This window comes from Falco biarmicus, chromosome Z (genome assembly GCF_023638135.1).
Source record: "Falco biarmicus isolate bFalBia1 chromosome Z, bFalBia1.pri, whole genome shotgun sequence".
Lineage (NCBI taxonomy): Eukaryota > Metazoa > Chordata > Aves > Falconiformes > Falconidae > Falco > Falco biarmicus.
Genome location: NC_079311.1, coordinates 5,884,774 through 5,910,555, shown reverse-complemented (window position 1 = coordinate 5,910,555; position 25,782 = coordinate 5,884,774). Strand labels below are relative to the sequence as shown.

Here is a 25,782-nt window from a genome sequence, read left to right as displayed (position 1 = left end):
ACCCGGTGGCTGCTGCAACACTAAGATGTTGCTTAGGACCGTGCCATGGACACAGCAGGGTGGGAGAGGGGAGGGATGCCCACATCTCTGGGAGTCTTAAAAGGGAAGAAGCGAAGTTATGCACTTTGGGTTGGTCATATCCACTAATGAAAAGCAAATTTTAAATTAGTAGTGCAACGTCTGCTTGCACAGTGCACAACTAACCTTCAAAACTCAAAATGCCATCAGATTTAAGAGCTCAGCTGGAGACAAGGAGGATTGCGTATTTATGTTTATAATGCAGACATCTACATAAGGGTAAGAAAGAGAGCTGACCTCACGGTGCAGATTTGTGTGTATGAACTGCTTTGTGTCTGTAAGTTTAAGTCAGCAGAAAACCCAATGTCATTAAATCAGTGAAAACCCCAGGTTGCAGCACTACGCACTTGTGTTGTTTCGGTAAGCTCTCCAGTATAATCACAATTCCTTTTCATTTTAGGTTGGAAAAAACTTCCACTCCTGAAACAAAGCGATGTCACAGAATAATGATTTGAAACAGTTACCAGTGCTTCTGTAAGCATGATGGCAAATGTAAACGTTAAAGCTTACATGTGAGGAAGGATACTAGAAAGCAGACAAAAGGTACCACATTTTCTCTAGACCACAATGGTGTACAGTCTCAGTTCTTTGACTGATTTTTTTTTTTAATACAGTGATTGTACTAAATCAAACTGGTGTGTAGAAATGGGGAAAGTAACTACACCAGACTATTTCCAGAGCTTTCTGGTTAAGAAACTTCAATAAAATCAGGGAAGAATTATAGGCTGGTATTCTTTCAGATTGTTAGTTGTGAACCTACAAAATTTTCTTCAGAAATACTTTGAGCATTTTTTGACAAAGGAAAGCAGAATAAAAATAGTAACCCCGACCTTAAAAAAAAATTATTTTGGCAGATTTAGATGGGCTTCATTTTCCTCTCAGAATATAGCATAGCAGTTTCAAGTGGACGCTGTAGGTTCTACAGCTTTGTAGAAAAATGTTGAAACAAATCTAAGGTTTTTCTTTTCATATTATGAGATATATTTTATGTATCACAGCTACATGAAAAAATATTAATATCTTAATATTAGCATGTCATAACACAGTGCTAATAAGCCCACAGCAATTTGTAAGTTGTCATGGTACCATGGCCTTAAAAAGTAAAAGACAGATGTGTAAAGTCTTAAAAAATGCTGCACAGCAAAATGAATATTCCATATACTCCACATTCTGTGGAGGTAAAAGTCTCTCTTCTGTTAGTTTTTGATGGAAGGAAAGTTTTTATGTAACTGCATATGTACTCCTGGAAATCAGAGTTGTAAGACGCAACTTTACTAGTGGTAATGGTTTTCTTGAATTCTTTAGATCTATTCTATTTTAGGTAGACTCATGCAAGTGGGGTTTAGTTTTTATTTTTTAAACACACATGTACACAAAAATTTTTCTTCACCTGGATTCTCCACCAGTGATTTTTTTTTTTACCTGCCAAGATTTTTTGGGGTAAATGCATTTCAGCAGATAATGTTTGTTCTCAGCTGTGACCCTTAATCCTTTAGGAAAGCAAATGCAGACCACTTTTCCTGCTAACAAATGGCATGGATGTCAAATTTCTATGGCTTTTTATAGACAGTGAGGGTAACAGTAAAGGGAGGCAGCACCCTTCCAGTGTCAGCTTTTACACTAACATTGCCTGCATTCTGTATGGTTGGTTTTTTTGGTAGCATTTTCATACTCTCTGCAGAGAAAAATCTGATAAGCTACATATTAGTCTGTTACAGAAAAATTACCTTGAGAGACATATATGCAGACATGTTACTTTCCGATAAAGACAGTGGACATTTTTTTGTTCATCTGCAGAGACAGAAAACATTCAGAATTGTTTGGGATATGAAAAAAGTGCAGAAAATAGTGATGTTCATAATTGCAGCTTAAGAAAGTTTCCATTCCCATTTTTTTTTGCTCCAAAAGACAAAAAGAAGCAATTCGAAAATTGAAAAAAATCTTGCCACCAAGATACTGAAATAAGCGGTTGAATCATCTGCATATGGATGGTTGATCCAAAGCAAACAATTCCATGATAAATTAAGGGCTATTTGTTTCTCACTTGCTGCTAAACCAAAGCAGGCTATTTTTAAAAGGGGCAACTGTTACACAAAAGGACTGCCTTTGCCAGTCTGCCAATGCTTAATTCAACAGTTGTGTGTACTTGGACAACCAGACTGCAATACTTCATTCTGCTGTGCACATTAATTCAGCGTGTCCAGCTGAGTTTTGTCTACTGACTACACACTTCTGCTTGGGTACCTGGGGTCAGTCTGAATATCACAGAGAGAAATAAAATGCCTATTACGCATGAGAGCAGAACAGAGTAAGTTTAAAAGCATACAATCCTACCTAAAATCATCTTATTACACAGGTGTCTCCCAGCTGCCCCAGTCCCAGTCTACATCCCTGCATGGAGGTCTGCAAGTCAGTTTGCATCTCTGGTTAAAATTTTCCTGGCAGCTGGTCAGTGTCACAGACTAGAATATGTGGAGGAACCTGATGAGGGCATCTTCCATCTTTCTGACAAGCAGGATCAATCACAGGTGTCATTCCTGAACAACATTTGCCTAACCTGCTCTTCACTACTGCAACATGCCACCAGTGCTCCACAGCTTTCTTGCACAGTACTTCCTTACCCCTAAGGAAAAAACTTAACTAGTAACCAAAGCTCCCTTTTTGCCAAGTTAAACTCTCTGCTTTCAGATGTATTTTTCATCTGTATGGGAGAACAGAGTGGTTTTGGCTATTACAAATCATTTTATGCTTGAGGAGGAGGCTTACTTTCTCTTGCTTAGGTAAACATGTAAACATGTATATTTCCTCTAGATATCTTTTATTCTAGATCTCTGACCAGGTTGCTACTTTTTTTGAATCTCTCCTAATTATTTTTCCTCCATGCATGGTATCTAAAACAGCACTGCCATGGAAACCTTGCAGCAGTGCATGATGAATAAGAAAGGTTGTTTCACCTTACCCTCACAGACTTATCTTCTAATTTAACTCGCAGAAGAGTGTTTATGTTTTCACCTGAGCAGCACTGTTGACTCATCCAACCTGTGGACCACAATAATTCTTGGGTTCCTTTTTACAAAAAATATTTCCAACTCTTGTTCTTCATCTGTGTTTGAAAAGATGATGGCTCCTGCGGAGATGTGGTGCCCTGCACTTGTCCTTGTTGACTCGTGTTCACCAACTTGTCAAGGCCAATTTCAATGCTAAGCCTGTCTACACATTCTCATTCCCTTCCAGCTTAATGTTAACCTCTGAGTTTAATGACTGTACCCTTATTTCATCATCCAGTCATTGCGAAGTATTGATGGGTGCCAAATACAGGTCATATTTACTGACTTTAAGCCACTGAATTCTGAGAACAGATTTCCTAGAGGTGTTGCACCAGACCTTCGGCACATACAGCTCATTTTATTAGGTAATTGTACGAGTTTTCCTGCTGCTTGGAGTCCTTGCTATGTTACTTACAGGAAGGAACAGGAATTAAATAAAAATAGGGTGACCACTTCCTACAGGAGAGGTCTATGGTATCCGATACTGTCTGGTAACATTTAGGGCCAGAGATAATGGCTGCTCCCACCCTCTGCCCAGTATCACCCCATCCAGAATTCCTCCTTAAACAATGTCTGCAAGGAGTTAATAAAGGATTCCATGGGAAAGGCCTGGACTTTGTTTGCACGTGGGAATATACCAGTCCCCACCTTCACCCCAGACCTAGGAAGATAATTTGATTCAAAATTAATTCCACTGGAACCATATAGAAGTGAACATAAGATCTCTTGCATGAGGGAGGACTTTGTTCCTCCAGAGCTTTCTAAGACAACCACATGAAATAAATCTCCGATTCTCCAAGTAATTTTTTCCTCTCTTCAGTCTGTCTCCACTATAATGACTATTTTCCAGCTGTGTTCTTACATCGGCTCTGCCTACCCAGACTTTCCATCAATGAGGAGCCCGATTTCCACAAAACTGAGAGAAATGGTCTGGCTGAGAAGGAAACCAGCTCTCCTATAATAACAGTGCATATAACTAATCAGGAATTTGATGTTCTCAAATGATGCTGAATGAGCAAACCTGATCCAACTGTAGTAAACTTAAGCCAGCTGCTAGCAGGAGTAGGTGTCTTAGGAAGAAGAGGAGATAAAAGAGGGAGAAGACACCCTCATTATCGCACAGCAAATAAATGGTCCTCTTGAAGGAGAGACAAGTGCCTCTTCATGCTGATCTGACATATCTTGCAAAGCTTGGTAGAAGTCGGAAGGGAAAAGCTGGCAGGAGAGCGGACACCAGCTACTCTTAGAACTTACTTCACTCTTAAATGGAATGGTTACCACATAGTCTTTAAAAAAAGGCAAAAGAACAAAAAATCACAGCCTCAGAGGGACAGTATGTCAGCTCATCAAGTTTCTTGATTTTATTTGCGTTTGAAAGGCTGTGGGGCAAACACCTATTTACAGGATGTTAGCAAAATTACTTGGAGTCATTCCACTATGCAAGCTGTTTGGCAGATAATTGGCACATCCTACTGCTGGAGATGGGCAATTAACGCTGCTCTGTATTTCAGATGTAAATCGAAGGCATTGGCCAGTATTTTTATATAGGATAAGGTAAAAAAAAAAACCCAACCAACCAACCAACCAACAAAAAACAACTAAACACCCAAACCAATAAGAATTTTTTTCTTTTTTTGCCTGAAATGATCAACTACATCAATATATACTACATGTCTCCTCTTTCTACACTAGATGGATTATGTTAAAATGTATTTTCTCAGAACTCACTGGGCAGAATTTAAGAATTAAGAGAAAAACTTTCATTTAGCCCTGGTCTTTGCTCAGTGTTAGACAATTATAGTAATTTGCTTTTGAGCGGAGGGGTCCAATGGAGAAGAAATGCCATGATTCCTGCCCTCGCACCTCTGAGGGAGGGACCGTGCTTTGCCCTGAGATGCCTGTCAGCCCGGGCTCCTTGAGCTTGCTTTCCATCTCACAGCTCACGACACCCTTCCCAGGATTCCAGGTGTTCCTTTTCCAACCCAAATGAAGGCAGAACATGCTGGCAGAAAACTGGATACTAGGTTTGTTGGCAACTGAAGCTCGTGGCCTTTTCCTCAGTTGCTTTTGATACAAGCAAGCTACCCATGCACCAAAAGTGGTGAGCTTTGCCGCCAGGACAGCTGCCAAGTTAACGCTTCCAAAAGCAGATTCCTGGCTGTGAGCAGCGGGAGCAGGACTCGTGTGATTTGTGAAGCTGCTAAGGAGGCCCGCCAACCCCGGAGGTGATGCCAGGCAGGCCCGGTGCCCGGCGGCCAGAGCTGGGATGATGAGGGGTCACCTCCCCACCAGCGTCCCTCAGCGCCGGGTGCGACAGGAGGGGCTGCCTCACCCAGGGGTTGCCCGCCAGCACGTTTCTCCTGGCGGAGGCTTCTCCTCGGAGCCACAGCGCCAATGCATAGCGCAGCCAGTGTTAAACAAACTCCAGATGTCTGAAGGACTTCTCATGCCGATAGGGACTTATGGGCAGTGTCCAGTAACACCCTGGTGCCTCCATCCTGATAAGGGGCAGTGAACAGCTCTTGCCCACGGCATGGGCTCAGACAACAAACTCCAATTAGTCACCTTTCTTGATAAAATTCCACAAGATCAGGCTGTTCTTTCTCCCAATCCTTCACCTTCAAACTAAACAGGTTGGGCCTCTTAGTGAAACGTATCTTATCTGAGCTATTCTTTGTCCAGCAGTAGAGCCAACAAGAAAGGAGCACAAAGCAGGACATAGCTGCGTCTGGAAAAGCACCTATTTTAATATGTCCCACCCATTGGTGTCTCAGGGATGGTACTAGCCTGGTCCTAGCTGGTGCAAGGACAGGGCTTCCATAAAATGGTAAGAAGCAACAGTACCCTAAGAAAAGCTGTGGCACACTGTTACAGAGAGTAGAGCTTATCAAGGTTCTGGTGAATTAGAGTTCAGCAGCTTTTTGAAAACAAAACTTGTTTGATCTTCAGTCACCCTTGGTCACCATTTTGTTGATGCAGAGCACAGGGACAGAACTACCCAAAATCACCTTTTCTAGCCAGTGTTTGCTTTCTCCCATGTCTTTCTACACAAACCATTTTTGGGTGTAAGACAGTGGCCCTAACCAGAAAAAATCCTGAGCAAACTCCCTAGAAAAAAAGAAACAGATTTTTCCGCTGTTCCCAATAACTGGCCTTTGAGCCCTGCTTGCATAAGGTACGTGCTGACACTAGTTCCCTGAATGCTGGCAAGGTAAGCACAGTGCAGAAAGGCAAAAGCAGCTGTTTTGACTCACAGTTGGAGAAGCAGCAAATCATTCATCTGAACAAGAAAGAGAAAGAAAGAAAGCTCCTGTGCTGAAGCAGCAGGGAGATGCTCAGCGTTTTCCTGTGTGTTTCTTAAATAGACTGTTTAAGGAGGCATTAGCTCATCATTAATTTTCAGTGCTGTATAGGCTTGCCAACAATGCTGAAACATTGAAAGGGAGGGGTAGGACCTGCTTTTAGTGAAGTCCACATGTATTTAATTTTATAGTTTTTCAGTACCTGAATGATGACTGATCTTACATAAACACAAGAAATATCAAAGTACCTTTGTAATGAGACATTTGTTTTAACTAAGGATCCTAACGCTACGCTGTGGTTTCTTGGTTAAATAAGCTGGATCTCCCAACCCACTAATTGACAATCACGTCAGTTTTTCCACTCTAAGTGACTAATGGAAATTTGAATACCACACATGCTTGTTTGCCTGAAGTTTGGTTAAGGTTGCATGATTGCAAAGCATTTGTAGACTTAGTCTTTAATGTATTGATTTTTCGTGTTAAGCTCTGTTATTCAAAGGCAGCAAAGCCTCATTAGAAAACAGCACTGGCCTGATCATCTCCAAGGTACAGAGACCTCACAGCCCTCATTAGCTGCATGGGGAGCTGAAGGTGTTTAAATCCTCCAAGGGAAGGAAAATCAGGACAGAGATCATTTGTCAAATCCCAGCTATCAAGGTTCTGTCAACAAAATATGTCAGAAGTGTTAAAGTGAAAACCATCTTTGTATCTGCAAATAATCTGCTATTTACCAGAAAATTGGAAGTAATAAGGCTGTCCCTGATCATTAGCAGGTACACGAAGGTCAGCTCTTCTTTTCAGAGAAAGGTTGCAGGAATTTGTTTGCATCTTGATAATCTCTTGATAATCTCTTGACAATATCTGAGACATTTTACAGCCTGAAAATAAAATATGGACACTTACACAAGTTTGGATAACTCAGGCACTGGATAAAATAATTTTCTGTATCTTCTGTGAGGACTACTGGGAAAGATAATCTTTTAATTGGAAAAGATTATTTTCCATGGTACATCAAAAACAGAGAGGGAAAAAAGGATTCTGTTCCAGCTTACATTTAGCAGCAGTGGTCCCCATTCAGTTAGTGGAACTTGTGTGACTAAATTTTCAGCCATCGGAGCAAACTGGCACACCTTTGTGTCCCAGTGACTTCAGCTCTTTAGGAGTTTCATCTTAAAGTTCGACAGGGTTGACTGTCTATGGCCAAGTAATAAAGCTAGCATACAGAATACCCTCTACTAATTACCATCTTAAAAAAATTATCAAAACCAACGGGTTTCAGAAGATATATGGAAAGGATCTGAACATAATTTTATCATATACTGGTGGTAAACTTTATATGCCATGTATTCAGACTTCTACTCTACACACTGCATAAAATCTAAGGTTAACATAGTATTCAAATTTAGATTCTTTAGTTTTGGTAAAGAAGAAAAACATGTCCTTTTCTTCCTTAAACTTTCTGCATCATCTTTCACGTTTCTCAAGCATTAAACTTGCATGATATGGAGAGCAAGTCAATACCAGAAAAAGATTATGGCCAACAACAGAAAATAAGAAAAGGCATTTCACATGGAGCAGCACCGCATGGTAAGCTTGCTATTTCATTTCCATCAAAACAATCTGGGCAGCCAGTTTAAGAAAAATGCTAAAATTACCTTATATATCAGATGGGTGACATCTGCTCCCGATGAAGTTGTCCAGATATCATTTGGGAAAGTACATTAATCATTTGGGAAAGTACACCATAACTCTGTAGATGCTGAGCAGGCTGCCACCCTGGAGATCAAACTAAAGGGTTAATAACCTCCCTGGCTCAGCCAGGCTGGGGATAGTACAGATAGTGGCTATCCCAGGCTCAGCAAATACAGGACAAGAGAGGGATATCAAGAGAGGGATATTATAGCAAGCATTTTGAAATAGAAATAGATCCGTGTTGTCAGCTCAAAAAAAAATGCACTGGCTAAAATTGGGAAGGGGGGTGGGGTGGGGCGCAGTTGGAAAACACTTACAATAATTTTATTGTTGATAATTATTTAAACTATTTAAATAAAAGCTAAACAGGTTTGGTTAGTGCGTATTGTCCATGGGCTGCTCTGGATTAATCCATTCTTTTATTCCCTGATCTCCTCCCCTACGCTCACAAAAACAAAAAAACAAAAAAAAAAAGAAGACAACCCACCACACCGACAGTTTTAGCAGTTTGGAAAAAGTAGGCATTTTCTAAGCTCCTGGGGACAGATCTTACTCTCCAAGCTGGGAAAAGTACAGCACCGCTTCACTGTTATTTCAGCAGAACACCATAATAACCGAGAATAAAATTAACTCCTGCTGTTTTGTGTTTCTGAAAGAAAATTGTTACCTTTTAGGCTTATTTATTCTTAAGAAGTTAAAAGGGAATTGGGGCTTGTTTCAAAAAGCTGGTTGAAGAAAACCGCATTTGAACGCTGGATTTTCATGTGCTATTTCTGTTGAAGTGTGGGATTCAATAGCAAAATCTAGCCCTAAATCAAAGCATGAACACGTATATCAGGGTTCGAATTTGATACAAGACCTGTTATCCATTAATTAACCTTAAGCCCCTACAACAGTTTATGATTCTGTGGCACAGTCCTATTTGCGGTGAAAAATGAAGAGATATATTGGTCTGAAAGTTCATCTTCCAATTTAAAACCCATACTCATGACTAAACCCTGTAAGGTTTCATTTGTGCTGATCTCCATCATGGCAGTGTCTACCCACTGAAGACTGGGTGTCTGTCACTGAAGGCTGTTCTGGAGTAGAAATTGTGAAATGAAACCTCCCTTGATGTGTGGGAAAATGGAAATGTAGAAAATACAGGAAGATGCAGAAGGACAAGGTCCTGCCTTTGCACAGAAAAAAAGTTTTGATTTGATGTCATTGCCCAGTAAAAAGGATACAGAAGAAGAACTGATTGGCCAAAGTGCCAGGCTGGTATGCAGCAATGATGCTGGTGTGTGGACAAAAGCTGTGTGTGACTCAGCGTTGCTATCTGCTAAGCAATGGGACTGGAGGCTTCTCTGAACACAAAAAAAACCCACCCCAAAAGACCTGTGAACAATTGCTCTGCCTGCTGAATTCCTGCCTGCCTATAGCATAGTGCAAGCCAGCATGGCAGTATGTATTTAAATACAGAAACCTATTTTGGGGGTCGTATGAAGGCTGTATATAAGTGATCTATATCACAATAGAAACCAATTAGGCAGTTGATGCAAAGAAGCAATGGAGCAATTGTGCCATCCCAGCTCACTGGGAAGTGACAAGGTAATGACTATTTCAACAAATTCACACTTTTCAGAAAAAAAACAAGTTGTTTTCTCAGGCTTTAAGAACAGCAACAGCAAAAAATTTTGTAAGGACTTTCCCCATCTCCCCACCTCCTTCCTCAGGAAAAGTATTAACTCTCTATACAAAATCATACCCTCAGTGTCAAGAAGTTGCCCATGCAAACTACCAGCTTCTCTGTCTCCTAGGAGGTGCAATTCAAAATGCAATCAGATACCACTGTGCTAGCCAACATGCTACTGCATTTTGCACACAGATGACACAGCTTTGCCTCACAGGACACCAGCCTGCTGTCGTTTCTTTTTTGGCTTCCACCCTGCCAACAGACAGACACGGCACCACGCTCCCAGACGCAGCTTTCTGCAAAATTTTATGTCACCATGAAGCTTAAGCCCACATTGTTGCAGGTTGCTGTTTTGGTTCACCTAATGCTGCACAGACCCAACCTCCTATAATGGTAAATGGCTGGCAGGGCTCTGATCACAGCAGGTATTATCTTGACAGCTTTTCCCTGGAAGTAGCAGAGGCCAGGGGATGCTTCAGAGAGCAAATCCCTCACCAGCAGCCTCTCCACAGCGGGATCAGGTGATAGATGTGCTCCGTTTTGTGGAAGCTTGGCCACAGGAGGCCGGGAAAGGCTGTCTCAGAGGACTGCTGAATTCCTGGAGTACAGATTTCTGGGCGGGGAAAAAAAAAAATAGATTTATATATAAACAAATGACCTTATCTTTGCATTTAGTCCAGAGAGAGTACATGCTTCAGACAAATAATTTCAGCTGCCTCTTTAAGGCTGATGCTGACAAATGTGAAGGCTTCCTTCAGCAGGATGGCAAATGTAAAGGCTGACAGCCAAAAAAATAATACGATGCCATCAGGATTCCACCCCTGGAATCCAAGGAGGAGGACAGGGTCAGCGGGAGGAGTTCATGCTCAGCCATAACGGGCTGTCACCAAGCAGAGGTCAAACTCTTTCAGGTTCACCCTCCTCTGCTGGAAGAGAGAAAAAGTGACAACAGAAGTGCACGGGCTCGTGCTGCAGCTGCGGGCACCGCTGCCACCTCTTAAAAGGACCTTAGAACAGAGCTAACGGCTTGGCAAGGAATATTAGCGTACTTAAGGCACTCTTGCGTGACATTATGGCTGCATTACCACAGAGCAGACACCTCCGGATGCCAAGAAATATCCAGACGGCACTGAATGCTACTGAGCGTCTACAGATCACTGAGCACCCTGGAAAATCCTGTCAGATCGTACTGAAAGGTGGTTTGGCTGTGCCGGCGTCGCTGTCGGAGATGTTGTTTCATACGGGATCCCCAGTTGCTCAGGTATGCGGGGCGCACATAATATGTTTCACATGGATTGGTTTGGAAGCCAATACAGCTAAAAGCGTTGCATTAAACAGGTCTTCCAAGACTGCTTTAAAACAACAGAAAGCATTAATTCTCAGAGCTAGCAAGAGTTCAAAATTAGATGCTGAAGCATAGTGATAGCCTCCTCAGTCATTAATTCAAAAACGAGCGCAGCGTTTTGAAAGAAATAAATCACAGCTGAATGACAAACTGCTTCATCTGCCAGCTCCTTAGACATGTGGTGTTCAACATCGTAATACACAGTGCCTGTTCCCGAGTCGTGCCTTGCTCAGTCCCTCCATACGCGGCGTGGACATGGACGCCTGGCAGAGGCGGCACGCAGGGGCCAGGGTCTGGGTGGGCAGGCATGCGCACACAGGGGAGTAAATTTTCTGCCTAGCAAAGTCAGGGCTGGCAGGGAGAAAGGCCAAGAACAGCTACATAATGCGTAGCCAGTACTACTACACACGGGCAAGCCCAAAATACTTGGCAGAGGACTTCCATAGCAAGTGTCTTCCTCTAGTGTTGTTCGACTTCTCAGGCTGCCTGTGGACTCTGAATTTTCCCATCATTTTTTTTTTTTTCAGCGGAGGGCTAACCTATTATAATTTGGTTTTGTCACCTAAGACGTTTCCTGAGAACAGTACTGACTTACAGGTCTTCTTCCATATTTCTTTTCAGATACTCTATAATACATTTCCCAAACTCTTTTTCCACCCTCTCCCATGGACTCCACTGCAAAATTTGCTCGCATAGTCTAAGGAAAGGAAAGCAAGCAGTCTGCTCTTCCTTCTCTTCCCGTGGTACACTGAACACCTAATGCAGTCCCTCAGCCCTTCAGCTGCAAAATGCTGAATGCCCTGGGGCGCTGAATCCCCCAAAGCTTCACAATTTATGAAGTAACTGCTTATGGTATAAACACACTGCTTCTGACAAGCACAACTTGACCCTGATAATTAACAAGTTTACAGAACTGAGCAAGGGTCTGAAGTGAGAAAATAAAACGCTGTCATCATTCACAACATATCCAGCAAGAATCCCTTAAATGTAGAGGTTTAGTTGTTAGGTAGTAAATTTTTGCTCTGGAATCAGCAGCGTCCCCAGTACACAACAAGGATGGTTGAAGTACTGGCTGGCCTAACAGACAGTGTGAGCAGAGGTTCGTTTGTAGGAAGTTGTTCATTAACTGACCTTTCTGTCTACACGGGTGTGTGTCATTTGTACGTGCTCACCAAATGCAAACACGTTTTAATCTAAGGATCACTCATCAACACTTTACTTTGACTGGTTACTTGTGGGAGCACAACTGTCAAATAAAGTATTAATAAATTTTTGGTTTATAAACACAACGGCACTAGTATATTAGGGTTTTTTGCAAGTAATAAACCTTTCAGTCTGAGAAAGCAATAATGTTTAGCAGCCTGAATACAGAGGAACAGCGATGTGCTCCATGCGTATAGTAGCAAAACAAAGGTCTCTTTCAGCCATGTAGAGACTAATGAGTTGTTTGCTACCATAGGGCCAGCTATAGTGTGAAATTTATCTGTAATTCTAGACTAACCACCTTCAAGTCTTTGCTCCTATTTAAGTCATTAGGAAAACTGTTCTGCTGGCTCAGATCAGGCCTGAATTTTTGCATGTTTCTTTACTTGGTCAGCTGTGAAGTCAACATGCTGCACTCCTGCCAGTGTAAGTGATGTCCTGCTGCCTCAGGATCTGCTACTACATATACACATGCTAAAATGCGCGTGCAGTTAACCTCGCAAATTAAGCTGTTCAATGGGACTAAGAGTTGCACATCTGATTTGCAAAAAAAAAAAAAAAAAAAAGAAAAGAAAAAGGGAAAAAAAAAGAGAAAGAGATACACTGACTCATGAGCAGCTTATTTAGTTTGCTTATTAATGGTCTTATGCTTGGCTGAGTGATTATTTCCTATTGGGCAGTGAGCTAACTTCCTGCAATAACAAAAACAATTATTGGAAAATTTCTTAATAACTATTACTCTCTCTCTCTCTCACACTTTTTTTTTTTAAAAAGAAAGCTCAAAAAACCTGCACACCAAGATTTCTACTAGACAACAAATGTTATTCCAAGTGGCTGAGTTATTTTTTTAAAAGGTAATAGAATATTTTCATTTAAAACCACACACAGAGAAAACATATAGCATATGAAGAATGAGCACGCAGTATGAGCCCAGCAGATCTGCCAAAGCTGGGAAGCAATGTCATTTTATATATGCGTGCGTGTGAGTGGGTGTACACACACATACACACACTGGATTGTATATATAAATATAAAACAATTAACTATTAAGAACTTCAATTTCCTTTATTCTAAAATTGAATAGATAGGTGTAAGCATATACTATTACAACTGGAGCCGTAAGTCTTCCTACACAGCTATCAGTAAGAAGAATTTTGTTGTAGTAAAAGCCCAGCATATGCACAAGGCTAAGAAAAAACGTATCGCTGTGTACTCATTTAGTATAAACATTTATAAGTTTATGTAAAACAAAGTGTGGGACAGTGCAGGGGGAAAAGCCAAGCAAAGAATCCTCCCATGAACAATTTCAGGTAGCTGAAATTTTCTTTCATTTCTTTCTTAAAGCAAGAATCAAACAAATCAAAGACAAGCAAAGACAGAAACATAGAGTCATGAAATGGTTTGGGTTGGAAGGGACCTTTGAAGTTTATCTAGTCCAACCCTCCTCAATGAGCAAGGACATCTCCAGCTAGAGCAAGTTGAATCCCTCTGTTATCCTTCATTTGGGTCAAACTCACTACTTGGCTAAACAGAAACAATTTTCTACTTGATACACAGAGCAGGATTGTTGTTGTAAGCAGCAGAGCAAGTTGTAAGCAGCGATATTTTACATCAGTTGAATTTTCAACTTTCTTAGGCCTTCCTTTTTAATTTGTTCATTAAGCCTAGCTGAGCTCTCCAGATATCTTCCTCCAGTAAAAAATTTGTCTCAAGAGCTGTCTCAAGGTCCCAAACAACAGCCACATTCTCATTTCTAGCTCTAGGATAATAAAATTTTATTCCTCGCATGGCACCTTCAGCTGTGGGGAGGTGCTCTTTCCTGTCATGTCCAACTGACAAAGTCACCAGAAATATAAAGCAACTGACACTTTTTTCTAGAGGAAAAATAAACAAGCCGTGTACCTGAAGAAAGCAATCATTTTGTTCACCTGAAGCTGGGCCTTTTCTTTTTTTTTAATCATGGATTCCTGATGTACCATCTGATGCTGTGAAAATGTGAAAAACTTGCCTCTTTAGAAGGAAAAAAAATATCCTGATTCACTGTGGGCTCTGCCCACCGAGGAGGAAAGCTGGTTACACATACTTTTTTAAACTTCATTTTTTCTGTGAATATTGTGCTCCAGATTCACATTCTACCACTTTCTAGCTTGCAACAACACTTTATCTCCAATCTTACATAAATATACTGACATGTCCTATTTACTGCAAATTCCCAAAGCAGAATGCTGCTAAATTCCAAACACAACCAGAAAAAATGTGCCTGGATGGAGCAGCACACGGTATCTCCAGCCCCTCACAGACAGCATTCCTCCTCTGAAACTTTAAATTTTAATGACACCATTTTAAATCATCGGCTAATGTTAATAAGCATGGGTTAGCGTCAAAGATTTTTGGTGTACGTACACCAGATGCACATTTTTGGTCTTGTCAGGCTGCTTTAGCATCCCCGACCTGCCTGAGCTTCACCCCCTGCCTCCCTGAGGGGTCTGGGTCAGAGCTGCCGTGAAGTTACAAAGCACCTTGTGGCCACGCGGATGGGTCATTTTGCCCTTGCAGCTTTCAGTGACTGGCACAGGCATTAACCGAGGTATTTCCACAGACATCCACATGCGAGGACACAACTAAATGAGGAGTTTTTCTCAGGTGGACTTGCCTCTTTCCTCCGACAGTTTCCTGGGGTGCGAGTGCAGGGAGGCGGCTGGGCTTGTGCCAGGTCGAGATGAAGACCGATGCCCATTTTCCCTGGGACCAGGAAAGTTGAATGCCCACACTTTGGAGGCATTTGTCTAACAGGTAGTTTGCACAGCACCCATTTTTGAAACTCCCTGTGCAAACTACTTTTGCTCTTTCCTACACGTGTGTGTGCTTTGAGACCTTTGTTGCATAGTGTGTTTGCTGGGGCTCCCTGACCGCAGCCTGCTGCAGTTGAAAATGCAACGATGAACCTGCGATCGCAATGGCCGCTACACTCATTGCATCAGCTGATGGCATTTCTAGCCCCAATATGAAAACCAGGTGGAAAATGTGCCCACAGGCACCTTCTATGACACCAAGAGTCAGGTAAGGTCCAACTAAGGATTTATAGATGAGTGTTGGTTTTAGGTGGGGGGGAATTTTGGTAAGATCACCAAGAATTGACTGAATCCTCCTCACCCCAAGTGTTTTTTCTAAAAGGGACAAGTGCATTAGAGGAGGAAGTTATCCCCAGAGAAGTAGAACAGACCCTGCTGTTACTTATGGGAAAATGAACAGTGACTCAGTAGTGATGTAAGATATAAGCTTGTCTTGACCCAAGGATCCATCAGGAAAAAACAAAGAATATAAATATTCATTAAACTCTATAAATATTATTAGAATTGTTTTTAAGTAGTAACAATCTAGCCAATCAACTTTCCTCTCAGACTGTTCCCTCCTACAAGATCCGAGCTTTTTTCTTCCTTTAGTGAGTATTTATAATTTATTTTAATATATATATATACATGAATGCAGCACATCATATTGATAATTAGACAAGTAAGAAAGCACGCAATAAATAATCCTCCGAAACAATTTTTTTCCAGAAATGCTGTTATTCTCCCCTGTGGTTTGCACTTACTTTGTTGCTTTTTTTTTTTTTTTTTTTCTTTTCTCTTTTCCTTGAAATGTCTAACCTACATAAGCATTCCTGGAAAGCATTTATATTATTCTTTGATGCACTTCCTCCTTGTAAGCGCTTCACTCTTGACTTGCAGTTTCCTGGGGCTGGCATGCCAGTCCTTGCACGGCACCAGCCGTGGTGTTTAACAGACACAGTCCAGCCACAGCTGGGTCGCTGTGTCGGCTTTTCTGCTATGGTCGGTAAAAGCTGATGGCCACTCACATGCACCCAGGGCTTGGACCATCCCAGGGAGCACTTCAGGGCACCTACAGAGAAATGTCACTTAAGCTGTTCCAGGGGAGGGGGGTGGCAATCTGAAGGGTTCAGCCGGTGTTTTGAGGATCACATAAAAATTCCTTCTAAATCCCCATCCTTTCTAAATCCTTTCTAACCCAACCAGCACTGTTATCCCAGAGAATGTGCCCTGCCCTGCTGTAAATACCCACAGCACAGACGCGGCTCCAGGAGTCCAGCGTTGGTGATTTCCCACCACTGACTTGACAAAACGAAAGCAAAGCAGTGAAGCAGCACCGCCAGAAAGCAGCTCATTTAGAGCAAAGAAGAGGGGTAAAAAAGCTCTGACTTGTGTCTGCAGAAATACGAGTTTGGGAATATTGGTGAAAATATCAGTAATTAGTGGTTAAAAATTAAGGACTTCTGGCTAGCCATAATTTATGACGCGTCTAGCTCTGGTGGAATGGTTGCAGTTGATAATTACTTTCTAGCATGTGTTCACCAATTTATGTTCAAACATTAACAGAAACAGTTGGAAAGAACATGGTCTTTTACAGCCCTGATGGTAGCAGCCGTGTTATCAGATTGCTCCACTTGGTATATTTCACTGAAATTGAGCACATTTGAATACTTTTGAGATTATGAATTATTTACTAATTAATAGGCCCAAGCAGTCCCTTTAATTATAGTTTACAAATTGTTTTAAATTACTTAAGCAGTCTCTGGCTTCCTGCCGTTTGGTTTCCACAGTGTGGTAGAAAAGAGGTCAAGGTACACAGTACAATTATGATTTATTGATTTATACTGTGGAAGGGTAACAGTCTTCTTGGCAAGACTTTACTTTCCTAGTGGCTTAAAAAAGGCTATTAGGCAATGACTAATATTATTATAGCTCTAATTTAATGTGATTAAATGGTTGTATTTTATTTGGCAGTGGCTGGTACAGTTTGAGAAACAAGGAATCATTTAATTACGAGAGTGATGGGGCTATTGGAAAGCCTAATTGAGGCAGGTAGGAAGTTTCATTACTTTTGTTTCAGTGTGGACTTAACAGATGTTGGATAGTTTCTTTGAATTTGAAAATTCATCATGTAGCATTAGTAATATTTTATCTGGGTGGGGGGGAAGCACATTGCTTCAAATTACTTTGATTCACCCATTTCAAACATGGATTTAACCCCTTATTTGTACAACTGCTGGCGTGCCTGACATGCTAATGTTCATACTATGCTGTATACAAATTTATCCTGAGTCTGCAAAGAAGCGGCGATGGAGTCCGTACCCCTGCAAAGGCCACTATGTCCCAAAACTGTTGGTTGCTTTTACTGGGGTTCCTCCATCACAGCAAGTTGATCATTTTCATGCTCAGCAGGCATCTGCTCTCAATCAATTCCTTAAGCAGCAGCAGCATTTGAGCAAAGAGCAGGAGAGCAGAGCAGTACCTGGCTGAAACCCTAGAGGAGGCATGCTGCTGTGCAACAGGTTAGCACAAGGGACTGTCAAGGTGTCTTGCTCCCCATCATCATCATCACACCCCTGTGGCACCGTGACCCTTCCGCGCACACTGGGTGCTGCTTCAAAATGAAAAATTGTCAGCCAAATGGAAACTGCAGCCAAGTGTCACGTGGTGTGCCTGTATACGCAGTTAATTCTGACTAAATCCCAGTAGATACATATGGAAGGCACAAGCCAAATTCTTTTGGGTTGTTTGTTTTGGAAATTAATGATTGAATATTCAGGCTGCTTTCCATGGGAAAAAGCATTCATTTTCAGACAAACGCATGTGTATAGATAACCTCTCCCTTCCTATCCAATCACAAAGTCCAGACAAATATTATTAGATTACCTCCAAGCAAAAAATATAACCTTGATCTTTAGATGACATTAAAGACCCTGTACTCACATAGGATGAAATGCAGCAGTGTTCAGTGCTTGCTTCAACAATGGTGCAGTTATCTATGAAAGAAGAAAAAGGTCACAACCACACACACACACACACACAAAAAAAAAAAAAAAAAAAAGAACTTGGTGTGTTATCTATAACATTTCCTTTCCTCCTCCTTTAACATTGTTAAGCCTGTTTTTTTTTAATGAAGATCAGGCATTCTGGCATGTACAGGTCATATGTAAAGATAGTGCAGCAGAGCGAGAGAGACATTTAATCAGACATTGATAATAGGCGTATCTTTAGTGTATCTTTCCAGCTTCCTGATGCACAGAAAAAGCTTCACATTCCCCTTGCTTATAAACAGCAACACAGTTGCTTTGGCGTTACCAGTAATACAAACCGCTGTTTTGATTTTTATACAAACTGACAACACTGATACCCTGGAACCTTTGCCTGAGTAAGGCAAAATCTTCAATTTTTTGGAACTTAAGAAAAACAGTGTCGCTGGAAGAAGCTGAAGTCTGAATTCACGGAGCTTGAGAGCTCAAACCAGTTGTGTCCTTCCTACAGCTGGCAGCTGTAGCAGGCAAGGCGCAGGCTCCAACTCACCACCTGCCACCGCAGCCCTTTGCAACACACGTGCTGCCCACCTCTGACTTGTGTGGTGCACACACCAGTTGTCCAGCGTGCATCACAGAGCCTACGTACCTGTCTGGCAGCCAAAGCTCCCTTCAGCTCAACAAAAAGCAGGTGAGCAGTGAAAAGAAAGCGCTGTTACATGGGGGCAACCCTCCTGGGCTGTCCTGTAAAAAACTGAAGAAAAAGAGTAAAGTGAAGAAGGAATCCATGTGGTCGTGGGCAGATTTTCTGCCCCAAACTTGAAAGCCTGAAACACAGCTAGAAGCGTGGCTCTCTCCAGCCCTCGCAGCATCCCTGGAAACCAGTTAAAGTTTAATCCAGAAACAAAAACAAGCATGAAACAACCTCTGAGAATCAAACAGAGCTATCTTTATGGCCTCAGAGGCAAATTAACTGAACAGTCAGGGATGAGCATTGTATCACAAGGCTGTAGGCCACCTTTATTGTGTATGTAACCTGGCTGAGCAAAGGTATGGCAGCTTCACATCCATGTGCTCTGCAGGTCCTGCTTGCAAGGAAGTCAGATCAGATTTTGCTGATCCTGGGCTGCCGTGGGCCCAGGTGATCCAGGTTGTGCAATTCACCGAGGGCTCCTTGGTATGGGCTAAAGCTAAGACCTGGAAAGATCCCAGGACACCAACAAGCTGCCCTGTTCTCTCTCCTTATCTGTTGGGCCTCAGGAGCCCAGACCTAGAACTTGCCATGTCCTCTCCCTTTCTCACCTTGTGCCAGAACAGTTTCCAAAGCTCTTTCCTAACGTGATAGTCATAGGCATGTCCTGAGGGTCCAAACAATGAACCGCTTTTCTTCCAGACGTAGCTGGAACTTGCATGATCCATGAGACTGCATAAACAGAAGCTGTAAAGCTGGGTTTGATCAGATGCAACCGGTTCTTCTTCAGGATCTCCACCCTCAAGACACTAGAAGTGTGGGCATGGCAATGTTTTATCTCTGTCCCACCTAGACCTGCAATCTGGATGCCAGCAACAGTCCTCTTGAAGAAGACCATCCCTACAGCATGATTCTAGAGCAAAGATAAGCACAAAGATAACACATTCCCAAGGACTGGGAGTGGCAGAAGTTCCAAGTCATCATCTGGGCATCCCCTAGGGCTGTCACTGTGGCAACAGGAGAAGGGGGAAGTGAGACTCTGGGCAAAGGAGGTGACAGAAGCCAAATCTATTTTGTCTCTGCTGTATGCAAATACCTCCCGGAGGGGCACTTGTGCTCTGTCTGTGTGTCTAGTGCATGTGGGGAGTGGATGGCGAGCATCACGTTAATTAAGTCCTCACCAGAAATAAAAGCAATAGTTTCAGATACACCCTGATCTCTGTAGTGGAAAGCCAAGGGCAGGTAAGCGTGAAGTGCATTCATTAATGCTGAGACACCACAGGGGGTAGCAGGCAAGAGCACGAAGAAGCCCGTGGGCTACAGCTCAAGGGCTGTGAGTGCGCTGGGTCCGGCATCTGCATCTGCATTGCTGGTGGCACCTCTGCCCATGAGTGCCTTCTGAGCTGAGCAGGAGGGACAGCTGCCAGGTGTCATGTCTGAGACCAAGGGTACCCAGTGCACAGGATGCAGGCAGGCGGCTGAGCGCAAGCTCACAGAGCAGCATGAACAGCCAGCCACCACCAAGTACAGGCTTTCTAAAGCTGGTGTGTCAGTTGCTGCATCCCGCTGTCTTTGCTGGGATTGCACACACCCCAGTCTCACACCGACCCGAACAGTGTTGTATTCCTGGTTTTTACGGGAGAGCTGGAGGTTCGGTTCATCCACCTGCCAACCAAAAATAAAATTTTTGTTCGCAGCACAAGGCAGCTAGTTGATGGCAGATTTGCATGCATGTCTGTAAATAAAAACTATAAATTCTATCCAGTGAAATCTGATGTTAAGAAACATTGTCTGGGAGCCACTGAATCAGCATTTGACTTGAGAAGCAGTAGAGCAGTCACTGCTGACTGTACCCTGCCAGTGCAAATGACAACAGCCACCCCAGGCGAAATCCTGCAGCTGTTAATAATCAAGTTAAGACAATGACACCCACTGTCACTGATTTGTTTTCTGTGTTTTCAGTTTTGGCCTAGAATGGGTCTTACCAGGAAGACACTTTTCTTCTTCATACTTAAGGGGAATAAACATCCCCCCTGCTTTCCCGCTCTTTGGATTCTTTCTGTAAGAGTGTAGATGTGCAAACATCTCACTTGCAAATCCTCCCTCCCGAATCCAAGAAGTATTATTTGTTTAAAATCTCATTTATTTATTTAAGACAATTCATAAAATGCTGAACTATTCACAACACAGAACCTCTCTCTGCATTACAAGGAATTAAGCATGTGTCTTTATTTCTCTCTCCCCTAGGAAAACCAGAAATAATGGACCTACTTTTGAGCAAAACATTATTGCCACCACTAATGTAAAACTCATATAAGACAAAAAAAGAAGAAGAAAAAAGCTTTAATTAGTTTCAACATGACTATTTTCCTTCTAGAGTAGATATCAGATTAAAATAAGTAACAAGCAGTTCAATTAGAAGTAATGAATTTGGAATGCTTGTGGTCTACAGGCACTAACTTTGTGTTTTATGATGTAGATGTTAACTTACTTCATGTGATGTGTAAAACACTGCCTCTTGTTGGCTAGTACTTCTGGGGGGGAAAAAAAAGACTAATTCTAACAGTATTTTTGAGAGTATTTAAATATAAACAGAGAAGAGATGAATAGAAATGCACACTGTCTCTTCACTAATTCACACAGTTTCAGAAAGCTAAGATATTTTTAATCATGTTAGTCTGAGATTTATGAGAGGCAGAAAAATCTCAGCTTCTGTTTCCTTTGCAATAAAAGGTTGGTTTCATGAACATTCAAGGCTCCTTTTCTGGGTTAGGAAAGCAAGATGTTATTGTTTTTCCATTTGTTTTCTCCTCTAGAGCATGCTGCTTTCAAAAACAAGGTCTGTGTCCCGGAGGTTGGATGGCATAACTGTGTATACTGGCTCCAAGGATTTAGCTGTCCATCTCCTGAGGCTACATGGGATTCTTTTCCATGCTCAGAGGATTATCTTTAATATTAATCTCCCAGTGTTTGTAATGAGCCATTCCATTTGCAAGTCAGAAGGCTTGCTAGTAGCTGCCTGGCATTTGCCCTGTTCGTTCTTGCTCTGCTCTCCACAGCAAAGCGTGATTTTTAAAGTGGGCAGACTCCTTCCCAGCTGGTGATAAAGTAGTGGTCCACACCGCTGCAGTAGGTCAGGCCTTACCCTAACCCTTAGTCCACTAAGGACCAGGATTAGAGGTCTTCTCATATGCAATGGAGGTCTTCTGCCAGGAAAACTGAATTTAAGCAGTTGATGGACTCTTCTCTCTGAAAAGCCCCTTAGCCACACAAAGTAAAATTATTCTTGTTAAATTTGGCTCTCAAGATGCAAGAAGCTAAAAGCTGTAGGCACAGGGTCCTTGGAGAAGGATTGCAGCACTTTCCTTAAGGGTGCAGAATCGGTGCACCGTGCTGCATCAGAAGGCAGAGCATCACACTTATGGAAATAGTGGGAAGCAACTGGGTGGTGGAAAGCAAGAGAAAATGAAGACAAGGAAGTGCTCAGAAGTTTCTCCTCTTTGCTTCTGCTCTCCAGCTATAATTTTTTCTGCCAGAAGTACCTACTCTCACTCTTCCAAGGATCTGCCCAGAGCACACAAAAGGGGTGGCCGAAGCTGTAGACACCTTGCCTTTCATACAGCAGACAGCTAGTCAGAGCACTGCTCACAAACAAGGGCAGGGTTTCAGGCATTCTGGAGCTCCACCAAATTCAAACTCATTTCTTAAACCTTGAGACTAATCTAATGATCGGAGTGGAGAGTTTCCACCACCTGCGCACGTCAGTGCAGGCAAGGGTTCGCTGTTTGCTGGGACAGAAGTATTGAGATACTGCAAGGGAGCATGTGTGTCCCAAAACTTGCAGAAAGTCCCAGTTAAAATGGCCAGACCAGCTTTACTAAATGTCTGACAATAGCCGGGTACCAGGATTCACATGGGTGGAGACACATTAGCCATTTTGCCATCTGAATAGCCAAAGTGGGCAAATGCTCAACTCAGAATGGTGTCAAGTGCCTTTTGCTGGAATTAGGACATTACTCCTCAGGACCTCAGCCAGCTGAAGGTACAAACCGCAAAACAACAAAGAATTAAGAAGGAAACGGGTTCCTTCTCACAAGACAGAAAAAAAAAAAAAAAAAAAAAGGTTCACATTTGGCATTATGCCAAACAGAGGCCTGGCTGAGGAAGAGGGAGCACAAGCCCACTTGCTATCGAGGCAAATGTTATTAGAAGGAATTAAATGAATAAAGAGTGTCTTTGGGTAGGAATATGGGTGCACAGCAGTGACCGAGGTGCTGGGCAGGCAGATCAGGGAGAAGGACCACCCCTCCAGCAGCAGGGAGTAAGTCAGTGGGCCATTTTTAGACTCCTGCTGCAGGAACCATTGCAAACGGTGTCTGTTCGTGGAGAACAGAGGCAAAAAGGGCTCATTCTGGGGCTGAAGCAACAGAGAAGCGCTGTTTGAATCACCAGCGCAGACACTGCCTGTGTGCCTCGGCAGAGGTGGCAGGGCTGACGGCGTTATCATCCTGCAGGAAGGAGCACATGAGTGCACTCACTGAGGAACAACTCGCTATCTCCTTTTATCAGGACTCAACAAGTATTTCAGGCGAGGTTCTTGTCTGTTTGTCCCTTCTTTTCCTCTTGCCCTGCCCCAAACTCCAGGACATGTTGTCCCACAGCAAAAAGAAATACAGTGCTCATGGAGAAGTCTGTCCGGACTTTGCCAGACAGGAAAATCATTGTATTTGCTTCTCTGCTTTCCCACTCCAGGGAGCAGACAGACCTGTGGCAGCAACATCGCAGTGGGTCCTGCACAGGGAGGCTGAGCAAAGGGAGATTGCAGACACCTCCTCTCTTGCAGCCCTGTTGGCAACTGTATATGCCATGCCTGGATGCGTGAGTCTTTCCAGTTTGGAAACTGGGAAATCACACGCTTAACTTCAGTTCAGGAATTGCAAAGCAGGAGCCAAGAAGTTTCTAGGGAAACCTGTTTCATAACCTGGACTGCAGTGTTTTAGCTTCCAGATTGAAATGGAATTTATTTTTCTTTTTATATTAAGCCCTTAGATCCTGTAATTATTTTCTGTCTGTGTGTACACCATGACACGTACTTGTGTTTCACACACACTTTGAACCATCAAAAGATAGGCCAGATACTGCTGTTTGCTCTGCATGAAGAGTACGGAGCCAAACTGAAGATGGCAGCTTTTGGAAGTTAGAGCATCTCTGGATAAAATCACTGTGTGCTCAGATCGGAGGTGCTACAGCACAGGAATGACCACACTGCATTCAAAGCCTGCCTGCTGAGTTGGGGAAAATCCTGACAGTTTCAGTAAAATTCCTTCCCTGCACTTCTGACAGCAGCCATTGCTTTGATACCCGCACCCCCCACACCCACCCACACCCACCCACCCCGGCCCAGGGCCATCTCCGAGCTGCAAGTTTTAGCCAGGGAGTGGCAACAGGGTTCTTAAATCTATGCTATCAGGCTCTGTGCTCACAGTTCCCAGAATACATTTATTTTTTCTGGATATCCAGGAAAGTCCTTCTGGGGGTCTGTAGTATAAGCCATTGGTAAAATAATCCTGTGAGTGAAGCCACCACCTCCAGGAAGAGCAGAGCGTTCACCTTCCTGGGGATGCTGAGCAGGAAGGCAGGACCCAACAGATGCCACATTAGCCTTTGGGTTTGCACAGAAAGAAAAAGATTTTGAAGTGCAGTAACAACAACAACAAAAAAGGTATTAATAATTGTCCCCAGATCTTGTGTATTTGTGAAAATGCTTTCTCTACCATGAGCACAACTTTGACTTGGTTAAAATCCACCCACCCACCCACCCAAAACCATTCTTAGGGGTATTGGGCTACCGTTTAGGCCAGTTTACACAACTGTCTTCTCAGTTTCAGCACAGCATTAGTCCCAGGTATTTAGTTCAATAATGCTTGAGTATTACCTTGCAATTATTTGCCATGTATTTACTGCATACAAGAGAACTACATTTCAATTATTTCAATGTATTTATTGCATAGAAGATTATTTTGAAACATAGCATAAAAAATGAGATTTTTTTTCTGTGAAAATTAACAGAATAACATACTGAATTGGGCAGATGAGCCCACTCTTGCATGTGCTATTTTCACTACATGTTCCTGCCAGTAGAAGTTAACACAGGAGAAAATTCTGCTGCCAGCAGACTGGGCACACATTCTGACTTATTGTTTACACCACTGCTGGTGAAGCAGAATCTACAATAGTAGCTCCAGGTCCACAGTATTGGCCGAGCTATAGTGGAATGTATGCGAAGGCAGGATATGCCTGAACTTAAGCAGTTGTCTAGTCAAACCTCTGCATGATCAGTCAACTTAGCATAATTTTATGTTGAGCACATAGGCACTTTATTGCTGTAAAGCTCTCAATACAATTTAATCCCTTGCAGATCAAAGCTCTCACCGTGCAGTTCCTGGCAGGATGATGACTTTGGATGTAGGATGCTGGAGCACTAAGCATTTGCACGGTAGAGACAGGACATGGATATACTGGGGCTTTCAACAAGGTTCTAAAGAAAAACAAAACAAAAAAATGATCTGCATATTTCTGTTCCTGGGTACATATCCCTGACACGAATTGACATTTCGGATATGTACCAAGAAAAGTGAAAAGTAGAATCTTCCACTATCTATAGTGGCTTTCTCTAAAACATCCCTTAAAAGATGTCTGCTGAACTTACCATTTTTCATTACTTATGCACTTGAATGTGGCATATATTCACCCACCTTTTGAAAAAGTGAGTTTATTTACGTCAGCATCTGAGTGGTGACAAACTCCTGAAGCACATCCATTCATTCACCTGATTTACATACATATTCAAGGAGCTTTAGGTGAAACTTGTCTGGAAATGGGGTCTCCTTCACACAGCAAACAACAAAAGGTTACGTCCATATTAGCCAAA

General features: G+C 42.5%; 2 long non-coding RNA genes across 2 annotated transcripts; one reads left to right on the top strand and one right to left on the bottom strand.

The window, feature by feature from the left end:
- Nucleotides 1-8,497: 8,497 nt before the first annotated feature.
- Nucleotides 8,498-22,754, bottom strand: LOC130142745 (uncharacterized). Its single transcript, XR_008819495.1, has 3 exons — nucleotides 18,810-22,754; nucleotides 18,117-18,169; nucleotides 8,498-10,407 (listed from the first exon to the last, which is right to left on the bottom strand). It is a non-coding gene; the product is annotated as an uncharacterized LOC130142745 (long non-coding RNA).
- LOC130142747 (uncharacterized) lies at nucleotides 10,691-25,502 on the top strand. Its single transcript, XR_008819497.1, has 2 exons — nucleotides 10,691-11,055; nucleotides 25,270-25,502. It is a non-coding gene; the product is annotated as an uncharacterized LOC130142747 (long non-coding RNA).
- Nucleotides 25,503-25,782: the final 280 nt, after the last annotated feature.